Below are 20,077 nucleotides of genomic sequence, written 5' to 3'. Positions count from 1 at the left end.
TTGCAGTCTTCTTTCTCAGGACTGAAGATCATTAATGAACAGGAAGTTAAAATGAGAGAGAAGCAGAGATGTTTAAGGAGAAGAAATGGGTGTTTGACACATTTGTATGTATTATAAATTACAATATGTTAGGTTTGTTTATCAGTCATGTTCTCTGGTTCTTCAACCCAGTAAGAAGATGCTCAGTATTGCTTCATAGGCAGAAAAAATTGTTAAATTAAAACCACCCTATTCTACTCGATGACTGCTGAGCTGTACTGATTTGTTCTTAATGTCAGCTACAAATCATTTCCAGAGTAAAACAGCATAAAATCTGACTGAGTTTCTTAATCATTTGATAATATCTGTGTAGCTCCTACATGTGAAGTGTTTTTATTTGATCAACATGGCTGGCTTGCTTTGCTGTAGGCTGTGAAGGTGAAGCCTTACAAAAATTAACTCCTGTTCTGTCACCTCATTGTTCGGGGAGACAATATCAGCATATGTTAGCTCTAGCCTAGTAAATGTCATTAAGAGCTCCTTCTCTCGAACAATCAAGCATTTCATGTGTGTGACCTGGCCCCTCTCCAGTCTCTGTTCTCTCCACATCTGGGCCAGCTATATTGGCTTTAATTAGTCATAAGATTTTTGGCCCATTCAGTTGATTCTTCATCCATCAAGCTGTATGGGGAGGGAGAAAAATACTGGCTAGGGATGGAAGCTGGGAAGGTGACATTTGAGCAACAGTCAGCGTCTAGAGGTAAAAAAATTAATCAAAGATTTCCATATAGCCGTTACCAGCTGGCATTCATGGCCTCTGAGCCGTTGAGCTAAAAAGTCTACAGAGAGGTGCATGGCGCAGCTGAGTTTGTCTTGCAAAAGCACAGCTGTCCAAAACATGACAGCTACAGCATTAGCAGAGCCATTAAGAGGTGTAGAACATTTCCAGGGAAATGATTTGAAAAATGACAATGCTGGCTCCTGTGTGATATTAATTATACCCTGTGCTCATGGCAAATAAGCTAAAATAGTTGGCAAGAAAGACAAAATGAGGTGTCTTGTTTCTGATAGTCATTTTGATCAGTCATAGTACAAACTACTATAGCTTTTTAAAGAAACAACAGCTCTAATGGACAAGGAACATTTCTAGATTACTTCTTTTTTGAGCTCTTCAAAATAAAAAGGCAAAGCTGCAGTCTGTAGGAAAAGGGAATGTATGATCTCTACGTGCCAAAATAATGATGACATTAACTTAGCTCTGGATCACGTGTTAGAGAATGCTTCCTGCACAGCTCATGAAAAGTTACTGAGAAATGGCGTAAGGCCCACAGTGAGAGACAGTCATAACAGGATGTTCTGATAACTCATGGGTCCTATGTCTTGAGCTGTCCTATAATGAAGAACAAAAGACATTGTGGCAGCAGATGAATAGTACTAAGATAAAAAACTGCATTGTGCGACTATGGACTGAGATCCACCTATAAGCAAGATGTATTTTTGATGGTCCTATGGGAGGCAGTGTTGTATTTCTTCCTAATAAAATGTATTTATTTGCATCCTCTGCCCATGTACTTGTGGGTAGAAAAAGTAAGACAACATAAAACATAAGTTAATTAGTAAAGTATTTGTACTATACATGACTTTAGTATGTACTTTTTAAATTAATTCCTTTGAAGGCATACATCCATCTTGTAGAAGAAGACATACATCTCTGACTACCTTGATTTAATCTGGAAATCATTTTCAAGGTTTTGTTTCTGTATGAGTAGTACATGTCTCCTAGTGGCTTTTCATGCTATTAGGCTCATATGAGTGACCAAACATGACGCCAAGTCTGTGACCATCAAAGAGTTCAACTTTCTCTGCTTTCTTTAGTACCTGTTCTGCTCCCTGTTCTGGAAAAGGTTAGGAGCACGTTATTAGAGAGGAACATGTTCTTATTGAGGAGCGTGTCTGTGGAGAAGGATGGGAGAGAAGCATTGTGGTCTGAAGTGTGTGCAGGCTGCATTGATCCAGTTCTTCTGTTTGCGCTTTTGTGAAGGGTCAGTACTGTGGCATGGGAAAACCACTGAAGAGAATGCTGTAACTGAAAACTGCTCTCATTTGTTTATTGGCAATTTTAGTTTCCTGCTGGATCATTTACCCTATACTAGTTTACTGTGCTGTGGGCTGAGCAGAAGCTTCAGCAAGTATGTGTGTGTTATTAGCCATGTTCTTAGAGTGAAGCTTGGTGTCTTGCTTGGCTGGTGCTCTGAGGTCAGACAGCTTTCCTTTGTCCACAGGTTGCTAACGTGTCAAGCTTTTAAACTTTTTACTGGAACTGGATAATGCTATCCATTGTTAGTTCCAAGGAAGGATGAACCCAATGTAAAAGTGACCATCTCCTAATGCAAAATGCAATGTTAAGCATAGTTATTCAGCTTGGGCAATAGGAGAGCCAAGTTGCTTGGATTCACCAGCTTTACTACTAAGCTTATTTGGTAGAAGAAATAAGTATTTTAACTGATTTCTTTGTCTATGTAATCAGTGTCTGCATTTAGAATTGGAATCCGATTACTCTTGCATGAATTTGAAACAGATGAGACATCACATGGGAGCATCTAATGGTAATGGTAGGAAATCTTAGTATTTTTATACTTTCTTGAACTGTTAAAGCTAAGTTCAAATTCTGAATCTGTGTAGGTTTAGGACAATATCTCCTGAGAGAGAATTCACTGTGCTGTGAATTCTTCTTAGTGCACTTTTTCACTCATGTGAAACTAGCTACTGCCAGTCAACATGTAAACTTTAGGTGGTCCTCAGGTCTGACTGGTCCCGTTAAATTAATCTCGTAAAAAATCCATAATAAATTACAGTTTGTGAGTAGTCTGTCATAAATGAAAACACAAGTGTAATGACGATAAACTAAGAATAGTTGATAATTCTAAATTCTTTGTATTAGAAGAGATTTCCTCCTGTGTAGCAAATTCTATTGAATAATGTTGAATTTATGTAAATAAGCACTCCCTTTTTCCCCCCAGTATAATAGAACTCTAAAACTTCAGAATTGCAGCAGGCCAATGCTTTAACACCCTGTGGAGACAGAGACCCAAGATCATTCTTGAATTCGTTTTTTTCTATGCCTATACATGAAAAGAACCCCAATTTGCTGGCTTGCCCCAGGAAAACTATTCAATAGGCTTTTCTCTAACACTGGTGAGCAGTGCTTTTTTTCTTGGTCTGTGGATCAAATACATCACACTGCTCCCTGCACTGATCCTGTAGTTAAATTACCCTATATAAACAACTCTTTGTTATTCCTGCCTGTGAAAAATGTTGTGTTCTTTTGGTAAAGAAGAAAATAGACCTGGAAATAGGAGGTCACAGGCAGGTCAAAGTGTTTAGCTGAAAGGCTGGCAGAGTTTCAAGCAGAGAAGTTTTGAGATCTAAGATTGAGATTTAGTTGAGATGGAGGTTAAGTTTTGGGTTTTTTTAAGTGTCTGGTCACAAGATTAAGGCAGAAAAATCTACTAAGGTCAACCTAGACTATTTGAAGAGATGTTTAAATGTTTTGGCTCTGTTATCTGTTAATCCTTCCATAAATGCGTTGAACATGAGAAATAATACACAGTGTTAAGCCACCAAGTGCAGAGAAAATGTCTTAAAATTACAGTGTGTAGCAAATTAGAGACTACTTGCTCTTTCCTTTTTCCTGAGCCGAGGCAGACTGTTTGTCTTTTACCTTGTTTACCTTGAAAACATGCTTTAATGCCTGTGGTGTTTCTGTTAACCTCCTTGAACTCTTGTGATTTCATTCATGTGATTTGTTATTGAATGACCTTTCCAGGATTTTACAAAACATGACCTTTTCTTGTCAAACGTTCAAAGGTTTGTAAAGAGAGGCTGTCATAAGGACAATACTTGTTTTGCTAATTATAACTAATGTTTCCAAACATCCTTGAAAATGCAAATTCATATTTCTGAAGCCATTTATTGTTGCTTTTTTTAAATAGTAATGACTATTTAAAAGAACTAATACATGCAATTTTAGACTGGAAGTTTTGTTTGAGTACAGGATACAGTTATTAAATCGTTCACATGTTTGAGGTTGGGATGAGAAATGATGTTACCGCAGAAAAGTACAGTGCACCTAACACTACAGAGTTAGAGAAAGTATTTTTCTGAGTAAATCACCAATTCAACCTGTTCTTGAAATAGCTGATGATCAACGTGCTTTGATTACAGATATGGTCAAATGGGGGGTAAATGTAATAAAGATAATACTACAGCTTTGAGCCCTTACACCTGCTTTGGAATAAGTTGAAATTGGTTTTATCAAATTTCTCAATTCATGAATGCTGGCATTCTGGGGCTGATTCTGTACAGCATTTTTTCCCCTCGAATAAAATGCTTAGTTATGGTGTAGGAAAATCATCTCTTGTCTAACAGAAATTGAATAGCATAAGAAATTATTTCCACTGTGAAAGTAGGTAAGAGAAAAGTATTCGAGCACTGGATACAAATTGCTTTGTAACACCTGAAAAGCAAGTTGTGTTGGTACATTTAAAGCATATTAGTAAAATTTATGCAATTAATGCAAAAAATGTGCTAATACAGATTAACACAATTCAAACTGTAGCTTTTTATTTATTAAAAGTATTTTCCTTTTAATGAAGGAAGTGGGTAGACATGAGATGACTAAAAAGACTACAAAAGAGAAAAGTGAGAAGGAGGTCTGCAAATATTTCACTGTTGGATGTGTAAATATTTCACTAATGGAATGCATGATGTTTCTATGATTCTATTGATTATAATATTGCAAGCATGTCTTTTGTCAAATGTCAGCCTAGTATTGTAATGATCTGATGTCAGAGTTTCTTAAGTTATTAGTGTCCAAAAATGAGGCCTTTATAAATTTATCTGCATAAAAATGAATACAACACACCATGAGAAAAAAAAAAAGTTGGATAAACTGTAACTGAAACATGGTTTTGTTTGTATTTTGTTGAGGTCTGTGCAGCATTTCATTGTAACATCTAAGGGAAACACTCATCAGCTACTATCTACAAATTTCTTTAGATGTTCAAGCGTGTGATAATTCAGTCTAATTTTGTTTTCTGAGGATTTCACCAGTAGAATAGAAGCCACTCCCTTCCTATGAAAAAAGGTTTGCTGTTCTCTCTCTCTTTTTTTTTTTTCTACTTACCTTTCTCTAGCAGAGGAATTACTTTGAGACTTTGTTGTTGTTGTTTTGTTTTCTTCAGTTTACATTAGGCACAATATTGCTCAGGATTACCAGTATTTAAAATGAGGTGCAGTGTCAATGATACACAATCAAGTCTGTTGTGTAGCCCTGACATTTAGTGCTTATTTTGTTCTGGGTAGTTTGGTCTGTGAAGAACAGGAAATGGTCAGCAAATAACACAGCAATCAGGAAAATGAGCATAAAACCCACTCCTACAGGAGCTTCTAATGAAGCCTTTTTTCAGACTTGCTGACTTGCCTTTAACAGAGATGCGTATGTGCCCATGCAGTTCAGTTTTAGTGAAATTGTCATAAATGTGTCTTTTCTAGTGGTATATGTTCTCCAGCCTCCTAGTCTAAGGAAGTTTAAGAATTCCCTAAGCTGAGGGAAGGACATGACTTCAATAGAAATTCATTTCTGTATTGCTTATGTAAAGAGTTATATTTAAAAAAATAGGGCTGCGGTCTTAATGGTTCCTGCATTGTGACTTGTCTCTTTAAAAAAATATCTGAACTTGTGTCTTACTGGTTTTGTCTTGCCCAGTGCTTTAGGGACCTGAAGATATATGTTGCTCTACTTATATGACAGAACACTATGTTAGGGTGCTGCCTCTAGAAAAGCATGGAAATCTAGATTGATGTGTTTGGATCTCTTAGTCTTAGTGCTGTTCTTTTATTTCTTTCCCCTGTTGCACATTGCAAGAGACTGTTTCTCCTCCTGTCCCATCCTTCTTTTCTTTACAAGAAGTCAAGTAAAAGAGGGGAGAGAAAAAATCAATCTCAGCAAACTTTCCTGTGAAATATAGGGGAGTTGAAAGCATAGGTCCCATCTGAGAAGCTGGAAAGTGGAACAAGTTGTAGCTAAAGGCAATACCAATGTTTGCAGAATCTATTAGCAAACATGCTAAGGAAGAGCAGGGCAAAAATTTGAATCCTGTGAATAACAATATTTACTTCTTCAGGTTTTAATGGTTTTGTGTTCTGATAGCTGAAAATCAGAAATATGTGTCTGAAGTCCATTACATTTGTAATTGGGCCATTCTTGATGGTTAGTTTCAGTTTAAGTTATATTGACTTCAAGATACTATAGCTTATTTGTGAGGCATTGCAGCCAATTCTTTGAACGGTTCTGCTCTTTCATTTTAACTTGATTAAATTATTAATTATTAATTAATTGTTAAATTATTAATTAAAACTTGAATTTTCTGAAACAATGTCACACTGTCCCTTTCTGCCTGCCTCTGTCAGTAGCCTCTTTTTCACTTCTTGGTGCTTTATGATCTTCAATTTGGGATATTTTACATTAAATCTCATTTATACTACCACAGGCGAATGTTAGATGGAATATTTTTGTAGGATCTAATGCAGCATGACATTCTATCTTGGCTGAGAGGAAGAAGGCTTTTTGTGATCTGACTGTCTATGCACCAGTCTATTTTCCTGTTTTTTTCCCGGTTCCTGCTTAAGGCAACTTATCCAAAAGAGACCACTGGCTCATCTGCCTCACACTCTATTGTTTTTCAAGAAACAGAACTCTTTCCAAGTAGTGCAGAACTGGTAGTGACTCTGCACTGTCTTCCATGGTACAGTCACTTGGTCACAGAGACTCAGAGAAGCTATATTTTTACTTTGTATTGGGCAAAAAACTTTTTGTAAGCATCACAGATGTCTTTCTAAGTTCTGTTTCTCTCTCTTTCTCTCTTGTGGCATGTATAAGTTGTTTTTTCTTCAATGTTTCTTGGCACAAAGATTTTTCTTTGGTATTAGTTCTTGTGATGCATGCATTTTACTTTGAATTGCCATATGTGGAGCCAAAGGAGATAGAACTCTGTTCCTCTTTCTTTTCCTTCTCCTTTTATGCTGCTTGTCCCAAAATGCAACCGTGTCAGTGGTCTGAGCTGTGCTGGGAAGTGCATTGCCACAGGTCAACAGCAGAAAGCTCTCTGAAGGCCTTTCTGGCCAGCAGACCACCATGATGATGTAATGATGGTAGTGATGAAAGTTGCCACTAGTTACAAAGGTTAAGCATGGACCTCCTTTGTTCTGGCTAGCTGCCTTTTCTTTGTGTAATTGAAATTCTGTAAAACATAGAAGGTAATTGATAACGACAAAAGCAACTATATTTCACTTCCCAGAGGTCACTACAGTTTTGCCTGTATAACATCCAGGATTTTAGTCTTTCATAGAACTGACTCCATCTGGAAAGTTTACTTATGAGAAATTTTTTTGTTTATCTGAAGGCTCAAAATCAAAGGAAAATGTCTCTTTCAAATAATTATCTTCTATTTGTTCCTATGCTGTCACTGACTACTTTGTATAAATATAGGTATGAGATAAACTTAGGCCAGTGTTACTCTTAAAATTCTAGAAGTGTTTGAATTTCAAGTTTTGAAAGTGTTTACAACTTAAAAAAAAAAAAAAAGTGTGTGTGTCTAGAAGGCTTGGGATAGGTAGGTGTTTTTTGCCGTTTTTATGAGACTGTTCTTGAGAGCCAGGCAGTTCATTGTAAAAAAACAAAACAAAACAAAAAACCGTAAGAAATACTGAGAATGAGGATAGTTATTCATTCCATAAAACATGTACCTCTTAGTACTTACCCACTACAGCCTTTGATCTTCCATAAATCGGCCTGAGATGTCCACGTGTGAACAATGTTGTCCGATAAGCTATTTCAAACATTCTGAAGGTGTTTATGATGGGTAGTTGGATTTCAACTATATAGTAGTCTAGCTTTATACAGAAGAAAACTGCATGTCATAGAGCTTAGCAGCAAGTTTATGTAGCCAAAGTTTATACAATTCCTGATGTGCTCAAACTGACCTTCAGAATTCTTCAAGAAGACATTTTAAATCAAACATTTTCCCATTCTTAATTAAAATTATTATCGCTATTAAAGAAGTTCTAAAGATATGTTTTACCATGTGTTACTATTGGTTTTAAATGTGATTATAAAGTAGTTTATATATACTGTGTTATAATGTCTGATCTGTGTAAACTCTGATGCCAGATGTTTGTACAGAAATGCCTTTGTACTTAGGTTTTATCATTTCAAATCCTAAATATGAAGGTAAGTGGAACTACGTTGAAAGGACCTATGTTAAAAAAAAGATACTGTTTAAGTGAACAGGAAGAAAATTTGAACAGTCAGAAGCTCAAAAATTAAGTTAGAACAGTCAATGTTCACGTTGTTTCCTCAGTATCCTTTTGAACTCTTCCACATTTTGAGTAATGCAGTTAATACCATAAGTGCATATGTAAGCATATAAGTAAATAACCATACTTAGATAAGTAAATAACCAAGTACTGGTTATGGAAAATGATGCCATTTAACTGCTCTGTAAGATAAATTATTTTTTCCATTCCATCCCATCTCTTCTCTCAAGTCTTGTACTCTGTGCTGCTCTGCAGTTTCTTCTTCTCTAGGCAGAATCTGCATCATATGTTATGTTTATTGGGCAGTTGACTTACCCAAAATACCAGAGCCAAAATCATAGTCTTTGTGTAGAGATCTTTTCATGACTGTAATATTTTTGGGTATATCTGTAGTCAAGTATATTATATTAAGTTGAGGATGAAGGGGGGAAAGAGTATTACATGCTCTAAGCAAGTATAAACAGTTAGGAAAAGTGTATTTTGTATTTATAGTTCAGCTGTGGGGAAATAACCACTGAATGAAAAATGTGAAGAACTTTGTGCACTTATTGGCTAATGGTTGTCAGGCAGCACAGTGGTTTGCCTGCTTTATGGTTATTGAAAAATAATATACAGTGATTATGCAGATTTGACACCCAAACAGTCTGTGGGGAATAGCATAAATGTGTGCAGGGGGAGAAAGCTATAATTCAGTTTCAGCATACTCCTGATTCAAAGTTGAGCTGAAGTAAGCTCTGCTTTCGCAGCAGGGGAAGGGCCCGCTCGCAGCCTTGGCACTGTGCTCTGTGCTCTTCCACCTCATTTTACAAAATAGATTCAGATAAGATTGCAGACCTTATAAGATACATGATGGGATGCACTGTTGTTGCAGTATGCTCACTTGCTCTGAAAACGCCTCTGCTGTTGTATCTCTTCACAGAATATTTTGAAAACTTTCATGACTACATGTGCATCTGTGTAAAAGTGCTGTTCAATTGGTTACTGGTTTATTTACGGTAACTTAAAGGACCTGGGGCTTATGTCTAAACTGGGCAAGTGCTGTGTGAGAGATAAATGTAATCAAAACCTAAAGTACAGGCACCTACTGAGTGGCTTCCATTTTCAGAGTCTGCTCTCCCTTCCCCCTTGGCTGGATCTGCTGAAGTAAAAAAGAGATGTACTGCTAGTATTGGGTGGTGTAGAGGAATTTTTGACTAGGGTTGCAGACCTCTTTCTGTGTATAGGCACACAGTAAAAATACAGTTTTTACTCTCAAAGAGGATTATTACTGTGCAGCTCAGTACAGGCTTTATTTCTGGAGGGAGTGAAGATTGTGTGCATGGACAGCTGCTGCTCGTGGGTTACAGTCCTGGCACCAATTTATAACTAGCAGTCTGGCATGTATTTTCAACTCTGATGCTTTCAGGGTACATCTAGAATATCACTAGAGGAAAGCCAAATAAAAGTGATTGTTGTCTATTTCTTAATCCATAAAACTGACTTAGAAAAAGACCGTAAAGAGGTTATGTCATTCCACAGGTAAATCTGCTCCTGGGGCCAGTTTCTTCAGCTGGTGGGAGCTGTGTGCCAGGGGAATAAGGCACAGGGTCAGCTGTGGGGGCCTACCTGGAGAAAAGACAGGCACACAAAGACTGTCATGTGAGTGGGGTATGGATGGAGGTGGCTGACTGGTTTTGCAGCATGCACAAAATCTTTGGAATTCAGAGCTAATCCATAGGGATGGACAGAGACTATAGAACACATCAGTTTTCACCGTGAGCCTCTGTAACTTCACATTGGTGTACGTTTATGAGCAATTTTCTACTAGTTAGGTAGAATAGTAGAGCTGAACCCTCTGTTTGGGGGAGAAAAATACAGAAGAACCCGTGTCGAGACTATGCAGGATGGATTATTTTAATACTGAGATGTCAGGTCCTTTCTTACTCATCCCACTCTCTACTTAAAAATGAAGTCAAAAATAATTTTTATTTCTTCCTACCTGTCTTCTGTGAAGGAGAAGGGAGGGAGGAATGGGAATGCCCTGTCTACAGTAATCTAATGTATGTTATGGTTTCCATCAAGGATTTCAGAGTGCACAGTTAGGCTTCTGCTGAGGTGTTAAATTGAGGAAAAACTGTCTGTAGTAATTTGGGCATGCTTTTCTTATGGGATATTGTAGTAGCAAGAAAGAATATGCTTAGTAATTCAGAAAATGATTAATTATCTGGCACTCTGTCCTTGATGCTCTGCACATTGGTCTTGACAGTGTCCTGTCCCCTCAGGTCAGGCTTTCTAGCAGAGGCTGACCAGGTTGGCGTGGCTCTCTGCTCTGTGCTGAGACACTGGCATTCATTTACTCATACAGAAAGCTGTATTCGGGCAACACTAATCAAAGGTTAAAAACCCATGTAGAAAGACAGTCTTTTAACTGCCCAGCTCCTTAAACACAGCATGACCTGTGCCCCCAAGGACTAGAATCCTGTGTTTGTGGTTGGATTTCTGCCCAGAACTATTCATTGACACTATAGCTTTATAGTTATAATAAAAAGGACATGCGTGTACCAGTAACGTGTTATGTATCTGAGCTAAAGGTTGATGGTAAGGGCAAAGTTTTCAGTAGTCTGCAATCTGGAAGCTACCTGTGATGCTTCTAGGTGAAGGTAAGGCTTTTTGAAATATGCAGTGACAGCAAGACACTTCTTGGTTCAAACCAGAGTACAAGTGACACAGTAATGAAATCTAACTTAATTATTAGCATATGCTTTTGCATATCTTCAGGAAAAACAGGATACTCAATAGTTGGAGCCAAAACCTCACCACTTGTGTTTATGCTAATCTTGGTATTCATACCAAATGATGCAGTGGGGTGTGTGTGTGACTTGATTTGCTGGTTACTTTTTAAGAGGGGAGAAGATGGGGCACATATGTGTGAGCAAGAGAAACAAGCAGTGCTGTCGATCTTGATCAGGTCTGCATAGTTGATGATTTTCATGTAGGATGGATAACAAAGCATTTCAGTTTGCATTTCAAATAGTGCATGTAAGTAGCAAGAAGCACCAGCTATCTTCTGCAATTTTTGAGGACACGTAAAATGCCTTGGGCTTGCGGGAAGAAGACATAAGTAATGTGTGAAACAGAACAACTGCAATATGCTCTTTCAGACCAAAGCTTGGTCTGAAAAAAAAAAAAAGTAGTCTAAGAAATTTCAAGAGTCATATGGTTTTTGATTGAAGGCCAATGTGTCAAATTGTTAATCCTCTGGAATCTTTGATGGGAGCAGTAAACACTGGTTTTTTTGCGTCTACGAGCAGTTTCGTTTCTTTTTCCTAAAGATTGTCTGAGGTGATTTTGGTGCTACAGAAACCACTAAAATAATAATTCCTGTTTTTGAAGGGCTTTAGTTTTCTCTTGCACAAAGAAAATTAACACTGCATAATGTTTCTGTACGTGTACAAGTTGTCTCCAGTGTGGCTTTTTTTTGTTATGTTTTAAAACTTAAGAGCCCTTTTTACATTAGAAAAAATACTCATTAAATGGAAACTGTTTATCTGGATACAAGCCCTCAGTGTGCAGGAGACATGTTAGTAAGTCACTGACATATGGATGTGATCGCCGTTTCTTTGACCAGATTTGGTTTCTGCAGAGTGCGTGAGAAGGGAAGATAAATTTTGTCCTAGTAATACTGTAGTGACTCATAAATAAATGGTTACCCTTTGGTGCTTACAGTTTTCATTAAAGCGGCCTGAGCTTTGTTATTGACACCATAGGTTGCCTATTCAGGGAAATGCAGTAAAATTTATCAGTGTGCTTTCTACACCTAATAAATCATCCAAACAGGGAACCATATGGCAGATAAGACCTTGAAAATGTGGCTTCAGCATGTGAAGAGTCAAGTTGCTGAAATCTTGAATGATTACAGCTCGTGCATTTTCCCCTGGAATATCTTATAGTTATTTTACATGCCATTTTCTTGTTCACCCTATTGCCTCTTTGTCTCTCTCTCTCTCTCTCTCTCTTTTCCCCCTTTCTTTTTCAGCAGTGCTGTGATTTCAGAAAAAAGTCGAAAGCAGATAAGACATTTTTATAATGCCTTGCTGGTAGTAGGAAGAGGGGCAGGGAGGAGCAGAGACTGATGGGAGCGGATGATATATGTGGCGGCTGTGTCCCAGCTCTCCTCTAGCCCATTGTCATTAATCATGGCTATTAGTTTTTTCAGAGCTGCCTTGTCTGCACAGAGCCTCAGAAAAGCCATTGTTTTTTCATACCACAGTCCAGAGAAAGCAGCGGGGGGTGTGGGGGGGCTTGGACAGGACTTACTATAGTGCTCCTTTCTCCTGTCTGCCAGAATCCTTTTCTCTTTTTCTCTCTCTCCCTCCCCCCCCCCCCCCCCCCCCCCCTTTTTTTTTCCCCTCTTCCTTGAAGGGAAGATCTCAGTTGGCTGTTTGTACCTGAGTGTAAGCACTTATCTGGTGACATAAACACAGGTCAGACTGTTGTAATACATATTCACTGACTATAGCTTTGTTATTTGCTCTACCTTTAAGGTGATTTTTTTTTTCTTGAAATAATGCTGCAGATGACTGGACTTGGGCACCTTATAAGCATGGGGCATCAGCAGGAGATGAAGACCTATCTATGATATGTTATAAAAGAAGTATCTAAAAATCTTGGTGCTCTTTCTTCTCCATTTAGAGAGCTTTTGTGGGAACCTGGTATGTTTCTGCAGCTGCTGTGTCCTTGACTGCTTCTTGGATAAGCACAGGCTGAAATGAAAATCTTCCCTTTAAAAGTGCCCTCCTAATAAAAACAAAAGCAAGTGGAAGAAAAAAAAAAAAAAGAAACCTTCAAGCTGTCTAGAAAGAGTAAAATGTAGGCAGGCAAGCAGCTGTCAAAAGTTTTCAGTGAAAACGCTATAATTGTGTGTTTTTTTTAATGTATGTTCTATGTAAAATATGCAAACAGTAGTCCTGATAATGGAATTTAAACATTCATGGGTTTGCAGTCCACTATCAGCAAGGATTTATACTTGGAAAACTCAAAGATATTACTTGTAATGGCCAAGGAAAACTTGCTATTCATAGATACAAATTTTAATTGTATTTTGCCCCAGAGGAAAACAGCATGTATCACATTCTGTCTTTTAGAATACTAATATAAGAATATAGTTATACAATCTAATTATATTTCTGCAGTTTAAAAGAGACAAAACTTTTAAGTTTTCAATGCTTTCAAATCAAACAAGTGCTTTTGGTATTTATAATTTCACCAATTTAGTGAAGCAGTAATAGCTTGAAAGCCGAGAGTATGGCAGTCAGTAGTGACTAGTAAAGAAGGTATGGTTTGCTTACAATACCCAGTATTGCCAGTATCTGTCTCTTTGCATCAATTTCCATGGTGATCCTCATGACTATCAGCATGCAAGTGCTCTGATGCCAGTGTAGCTCTGTTCAGGAAATAAATTAAGTTCAGGAAATTACTTAAAAAACAACAACAACTCAAACATATTTTTTCATCACTGTTTTAGAGAACGTCAGAGTCTGAAACTTCGAACCAAGCACTTGTAACCAACAGGTAAAGGTGAAGCTACTGCTATAGGATAGCAGTAGTGCTCTGTGACAGGAACCACAGTTCTTACTCTCATAATCACAATCCACTTTCAGTATATTTTTTTTCTTTTTGCACTGCTGTTCTTATTATAAAGAACCTCAGATTTTCTGAGCTTGAGTGCTTCTCTCAGACCTCCTCCATAGCACACTGGGCTACAGTTTCTTGGGAAGTGTCTGCTGTACATAAATGATTTGGTTCTTCCTCCCGCCCCCCCCCCCCCTCCCGTTTTGCTAATGTATTCAGAAATACGATGACTGCTCCAAAAGTAATGCCTCCTATTTATTATGTCCCACGATGTCAGAGGTGTATTTTGGTGATATGGCAGTGGAGGTAGAACCTTCCTGCCAATCTCCCATTACATTTTGTTGCTGTGCGACAGATGGCAGCATAGGGGCAGACTGACAAAATGGCAGTGTCAGTGTCTGAAAGGTGATTGCAGTGAGTGTGGGGTTGGTCTCTTCACACTGGTGACAGATGACAGGAAAAGGGGAAGTGGCCTCAAGTTGTGCCAGGGGAGGTTTAGGTTGGATATCAAGAAAAACTTATTTACAGAAAGGGTTGTTAAGCACTGGAATAGGCTCCCCAGGGAGGTGGTTGAGTCACCATCCCTAAGTGTGTTTAAAATCTGTTTGGATGTGGTGCTCAGGGACATGATTTAGCGGAGGGCTGCTAGAGTTAGGGTAGTATGGTAAGGTTGTGGTTGGACTTGATGATCTTTAAGGTCTTTTCCAACCTAAGCAATTCTATGATTCTAACTGGGAATATAAAGACATTCCCCCATGGCTGGATGCAACACATTCTTATTTCTATTCTTTTCTGGTTTTTGATTTGTCTAGTTAACTAACTCCTACTTTAGCTAAGTCTGTTATCAGTATTAATATTGAATTTTGAGAAAAAGATGGGGAACTCTATTTAGGGTGTAACGCTAGAATGTATGTTTCAGGTATCTATCAGTATCTGAGGGACAGCTTGAGTAGTGAGTTGAACTGATCTATCCATATTTGCACTCTCATAGTAAGTGTTCCTTTCCTGAAATTGTGTGGACTAAGTAGTTGATAACTTTTCAGTGTGCTGATTGTTTTTCTGTGATGTGTTTGGATTCAGTTTTTTTGTAGATAAGTAGTACAAGTTCTGTAGATGTGTTAGATGTTCTTGGGGAAAATCTCTACTTACACATATCTTAAAAGTAAGTCCACAAATTGTACTGTGTCCAGAATTGCTGCATACCTTGGATGGCATGGTTTTTGTCCCCAAACTGCACTCTTGTGTGCTGTCACATGCTTTGTAATAATCTCAGTTTTATTCTGTTACTTTTCTCTTCCAAACCTGTTTTCTTTTTCCCCTGTTTTTTTTCTTCCTATTGTCATCTCCTGGCTCTTGTCTCTTGCTTCTCATATCGTAAGGAGATTACCCCAGACACAATAACATGTATTCTATACTTTTAGTCTCTGCTGCAGTTAATCTTGTTTTCAACATCAGGAAGGAAAAATCCCTGAAACATGACTGTTGCCAGATTTGCTTCTATTCTTGTGACTATCAGTGAGCATCAGTCAGCTGGCATGGAAGATACATTCTTGTAAATATCAAGGCTGGTTTATCAGAGATTTTCCAAGAGAAAACTGTATGTACACCCTGAATTTCTTATTCCAATCTTGGTCCTCCTCCTTCTTAACACTGGGGTGCTTATCGTGTTTCATTTCAGGAAGAAGAATTAAGGGTTTATTTTAGATTCACTTGAAATCATCATAAAAATTTGTGTGGGAAAAAAAACTTTTTTTTCCTTTAGAAGGAAATAATTTTACGTACAGGCGATGAAAGAAATGCATTTGCATGGCAGTATAAGAGACAGTAATCAAAATAGTGCGAGAAAATATAGGTGACTCTGTAATTTATAATGAATTTGACTTAATACATCACCAGTTCGATAACATTCCATTCACTGAATTAGGAAGTGTGTATTTCAATAGAGTGAAGGAAAGCTGCGTAAGGAGAAATCTCAGTGATAGTGGTTTATGTGAAGCACCATATAACTTGCAGATTATTATTTCATTGGCTTAACTAACATTTTATTTCTTTAGTTTTCATACAACGGATGATGAGCGGTAGTGAAATTATTAGTACTATTTCTGCATTAAATCAAGAAAAAAAAGTAACGTAAAAAAGATTCATTTTGGCACATCTGAGAAACTGGAAGCCTGAAACAGCGTTATAGCAAATAAATTTTATTCTGCAGTATATATACAGCACTGTGTGTAGTTTTTTCTACAGTTCTTATTTTCTGCAAAGTCATATGTTTTTAGCTGTGATTGTGGTTTGTGCCAAATGGTTCACCTTGTCTTGTGTAATGAGTATAAACAACTGGTCACTGCACTGACCAATGAAACTAATAAAGATATATGGCACTGTGCTTGCTTAGGGAGTCACACACACAGCCTTAAACTATATGTGACATTTATACCAAAGTAACATGGCTCCAAACTCCCTCACTCTCTGCTTACAAATTCGGAAGAAGAGCAAACTATTTGACTGATGGTTTGCTAAATTTAATATGCTTAGCAAGTGAAATTATTGCCTACTCTAATGCTGTGTAATTATTAAGATACACTGCTTTTAAAAATACCAAGTGAATAATATTGATTTAGTGAACTGCTATTTAGAAAAATGCCAGCAAAGGAGGAATATTTTATTTTAGCTGCCTTAGAGCTGTAATGGGTCTGTACTGAGATATGCATGTGGAAATAAATTATGCACAAGGTAAACTATTTTGTTATACAGTACCCATAATATTAATTAAGCTGTAATTTTACCAACAAAGCTTTAATTTAACAAATAAACAGGAATCATCTGTACAGTTCTTGGAAATATACAACTTTGGGGCTGTAATAAAACATTCAGGAGCACCTGCAATTAATTTTAAAGCAAATAGTGTGACTAGCAACTTTAAAGGGTAATTGTAATTTATAATTTCTTTATTTGACTTATAGTGGATATAATTACAGTTATAATGCATTATTATTTTCACACAAATGTTAGATCTATCTAGTTCACATTTAAAGTGGGTGGATTGGTGTAATAATAGTATATCTATTTTCTACCCTTAACAGCAATGTGCAAAGTAATAGATACAGATGGACCACTGTCAGCCACAGCACTTCCAAAGACAATTTAGCTTACATTAAAATAGATGTGTGGATTTTCCCTTAATTAAGACATCTATGCTCTGTTCAGAAGTTCTGTGGATGCCACGTTTATGCAGTAAATCTCCTAACCTTTTGGTATGACTGGTTGATATTTGCAGCAGGACAACATCTTGTGATAGAAATGTTAACAGTAGGTGACTGTGGCTGTCCTATTTGCCATTAAAAAAAAAGAAAACCAAAATTTTCAAGACTATTACACTTCCCAAATTCCATTTATGATGTTTATTTTTGTTGAGAGAAATAGTACTGAGAGAAATACCACTGCAGAGAAAAGGAAGCAATTATACAGGCCTGTTTTGTTTGTGGCTAACAGAATGCTGAAGTGGCAGATTTGCAAATTTGTAAGCGAGAAAAGCTTAGTGTTCATCTTTATCAGCCAAAGTGGTTTCTTGTTAGCTGAGCAGCAAGCTAGAAAGCGACCGATTTTGACAACATAATTTACATCTTTGTATAAAACTATTGCTGGCAGCCGAACTAATTTGTGCTGGATTAGGTTGTTTGTCTCTGCTGCTGACTAACCATGCAATCTATCAGGGACCGTTTTCAAATATCACTTTTCAACTATGCCCTTGAGAGGAGGAATTGATCGGGAATATACAGAGTAAAATTACTCCAATAACTTCATAGAAAAAACAATTACCGAATCATACAGATGTGAATAATTCTGAAAAGCTGAAATAAATGTAATGAATTTAGCTCTGTGTCTGTCTTCAATGTACATGCCCAATTTATTAACATAAAACATGCTTTTGTTTCTATTTTCCCCTGTTGCTTTGAACCTGAAAGGAGGTATGCAGGACAGAGAGAGGTACTTAAATAAGTATACTTTCTGAAATATGTATGTTTGTAGGATTTCTTTTCTCTTCTGCAGAATCTTGCATTTCCTTCCTATGGAACACATAGGAAAATCTCTGCTGTGCAAGTGCAGAATAAATATGCTAACTTTTCCCACAGAGTTCTTCATTTGGGTTTGATATTAAAAAGAAGCATTAGCAACATAAATCCATGCATACTTTGTTATATATTGTACATGCAAACATATCACTGATTCTTATCACAGTGAGGAAAAAAACCTGATTTTTTTTGTTTTGAATGTGCCATTCTTTCTCTCCTCTAATATTACAGATGATAGAATAATATAAGGCAAGAAAAACTGGTTTTGCAACTGATAACCAATCCTTAGTCATTTATAAGATGCTCTAGATTAGCTAGCAAACAAAAAACCATTAAGTACCTATTATTTTAAAGCAGTGGGTACATTTTTCATCACATTTCTCTGATGAATTTTCACTTGTGCATCCTGCTGGAGGTAATTAATTGCTTTCAGTTCAGAGGAGTAATAATGCAATAAATTATGCTGGTATTTCTTGTCAGGGAAGAATCATATTGCTGCTTCCTTACTAAAGCAGGACTAATAATAATCTAGCTGGAGTCACAGACTCCAAAAAGTGCCTGCACCATTAAAATTTATGTAAGGAATCAGAAGACTAACTACTCCCTAGAATTACATTAAAAATTGGATTCTTCTTTGTAAAAATGGTCTCTTGTGATGACAGCACAGGAAATGGGAGTCTGATGCTGTGTCTTCCTTTTTATTTATTTATTTATTTTTGACCTTGGGCATGTCACTTAACCTGCCTATGCTTCATTTCCCTAGGATGACAGTACTGGCATTCACAGTGACCTTTAGGCTTTACATTTGTTACAAATGTTACTACATTAACATTTCAGCTGCTTGATAATATAATGAATAGAAGTATATGCAAATTTACTGTTATAATTATTGATGAGTGCTTCTGCTAACGTTGTTTCCCTGGATTCAGTACTATAAAGACAATTATTTTATGTAACGTAGTCATATTAAAATGGTCAAAAAGAATGAAGTTAAATAATGTTTTGGGTTGTACTTCACTCGAGGAGGAATGTAGAAATGCATTAGTGCCTACAGGAAAAAAAGGTATCAAATGCTACAAATGTTCAACAAACCAAAATGCAAAGTCTTACATAAAGGATGGAATAGCCCATACAAAAATATTGTCAAGGCCTGATTTTGTAGAAAGCTGCCCTGCAGAAATGAATCTGGGAGTCCTGATGGCTACAGGCTGAACAGACATGTTTTGATGTCCAAGATGCCTTTAAGATAGCTTTCAGCCATGTTGGGGTTCCCAGCTTTGCATCCTTGGTGGGTGAGTAATGTGTGACATCGAGTGATGTGGCACCTCTCAGAAAGAAGCCTGGAACAGGCATCCCTGTATGGAAATGAGCCTCATTCTGCTGTTTACCATAATGGTAAAAGGTTGCCAAGTTAAGCAGTTAGAAGTAGTGAAATGTTAAACTTGCACACCTGTAGATACTGCATAGACTTTTAACTTCTTTTACAGTTCTTTTACACTAGTGGAAATCTTTCCTGTGGCTTAGCCAAAACCCTGTGGTCTTAACTTCACAGCCATGATTGCAAAGATGTGTGGGTAACTAAGTGCTTTTTGTCTTTGTCTATCTCAAAGAAAATGGGAAATAGAAGATTGCGTCATTGCATGCTGTGGATTTGAATCTGTGCAATCGATGTATCACCTGAGTTACTGTGGAATGGCATGTATGACTTATCCTTGCTTTGAGTGGGCATAGGAAAAAGATCTAAAGGGCATGTACCACAAGCCAATTCACAGATATGTGTTAACAGCAGACAAAAAAAATTTGAATTGTTCTCTTATAATCTGGAATGAAGATTGGTGTAGTAGACAAAGTGAAGCAGGAAAATTTTCTTTATGCATTCACCATTTGGCATTCTACCATTTCACATCTAACCATTCTGCACTGTTCCCACTTCTTGAATCCTTGCTGAAGTCGTTCTGGATCTCACCTCCATGCCAAGTTAGTTTCTATTGCCTCCTGGTTTTCTTTTCAGTTCTGGTTATTGGCTCACAAATGAATAATGT

General features: G+C 37.3%; 1 protein-coding gene across 2 annotated transcripts in view; it reads left to right on the top strand.

Moving 5' to 3' along the window:
• The window catches only part of LRMDA (leucine rich melanocyte differentiation associated), a 634,559-nt gene that overhangs the window by 75,263 nt on the left and 539,219 nt on the right, over positions 1-20,077 (top strand). The gene's annotated exons all lie outside the window — the stretch shown is intronic.

This window comes from Gallus gallus, chromosome 6, assembly GCF_016699485.2.
Source record: "Gallus gallus isolate bGalGal1 chromosome 6, bGalGal1.mat.broiler.GRCg7b, whole genome shotgun sequence".
Taxonomy (NCBI): Eukaryota; Metazoa; Chordata; class Aves; order Galliformes; family Phasianidae; genus Gallus; species Gallus gallus.
Note: the sequence above shows the minus strand (reverse complement) of the source record. Positions and strands in the feature narration are given on the sequence as shown.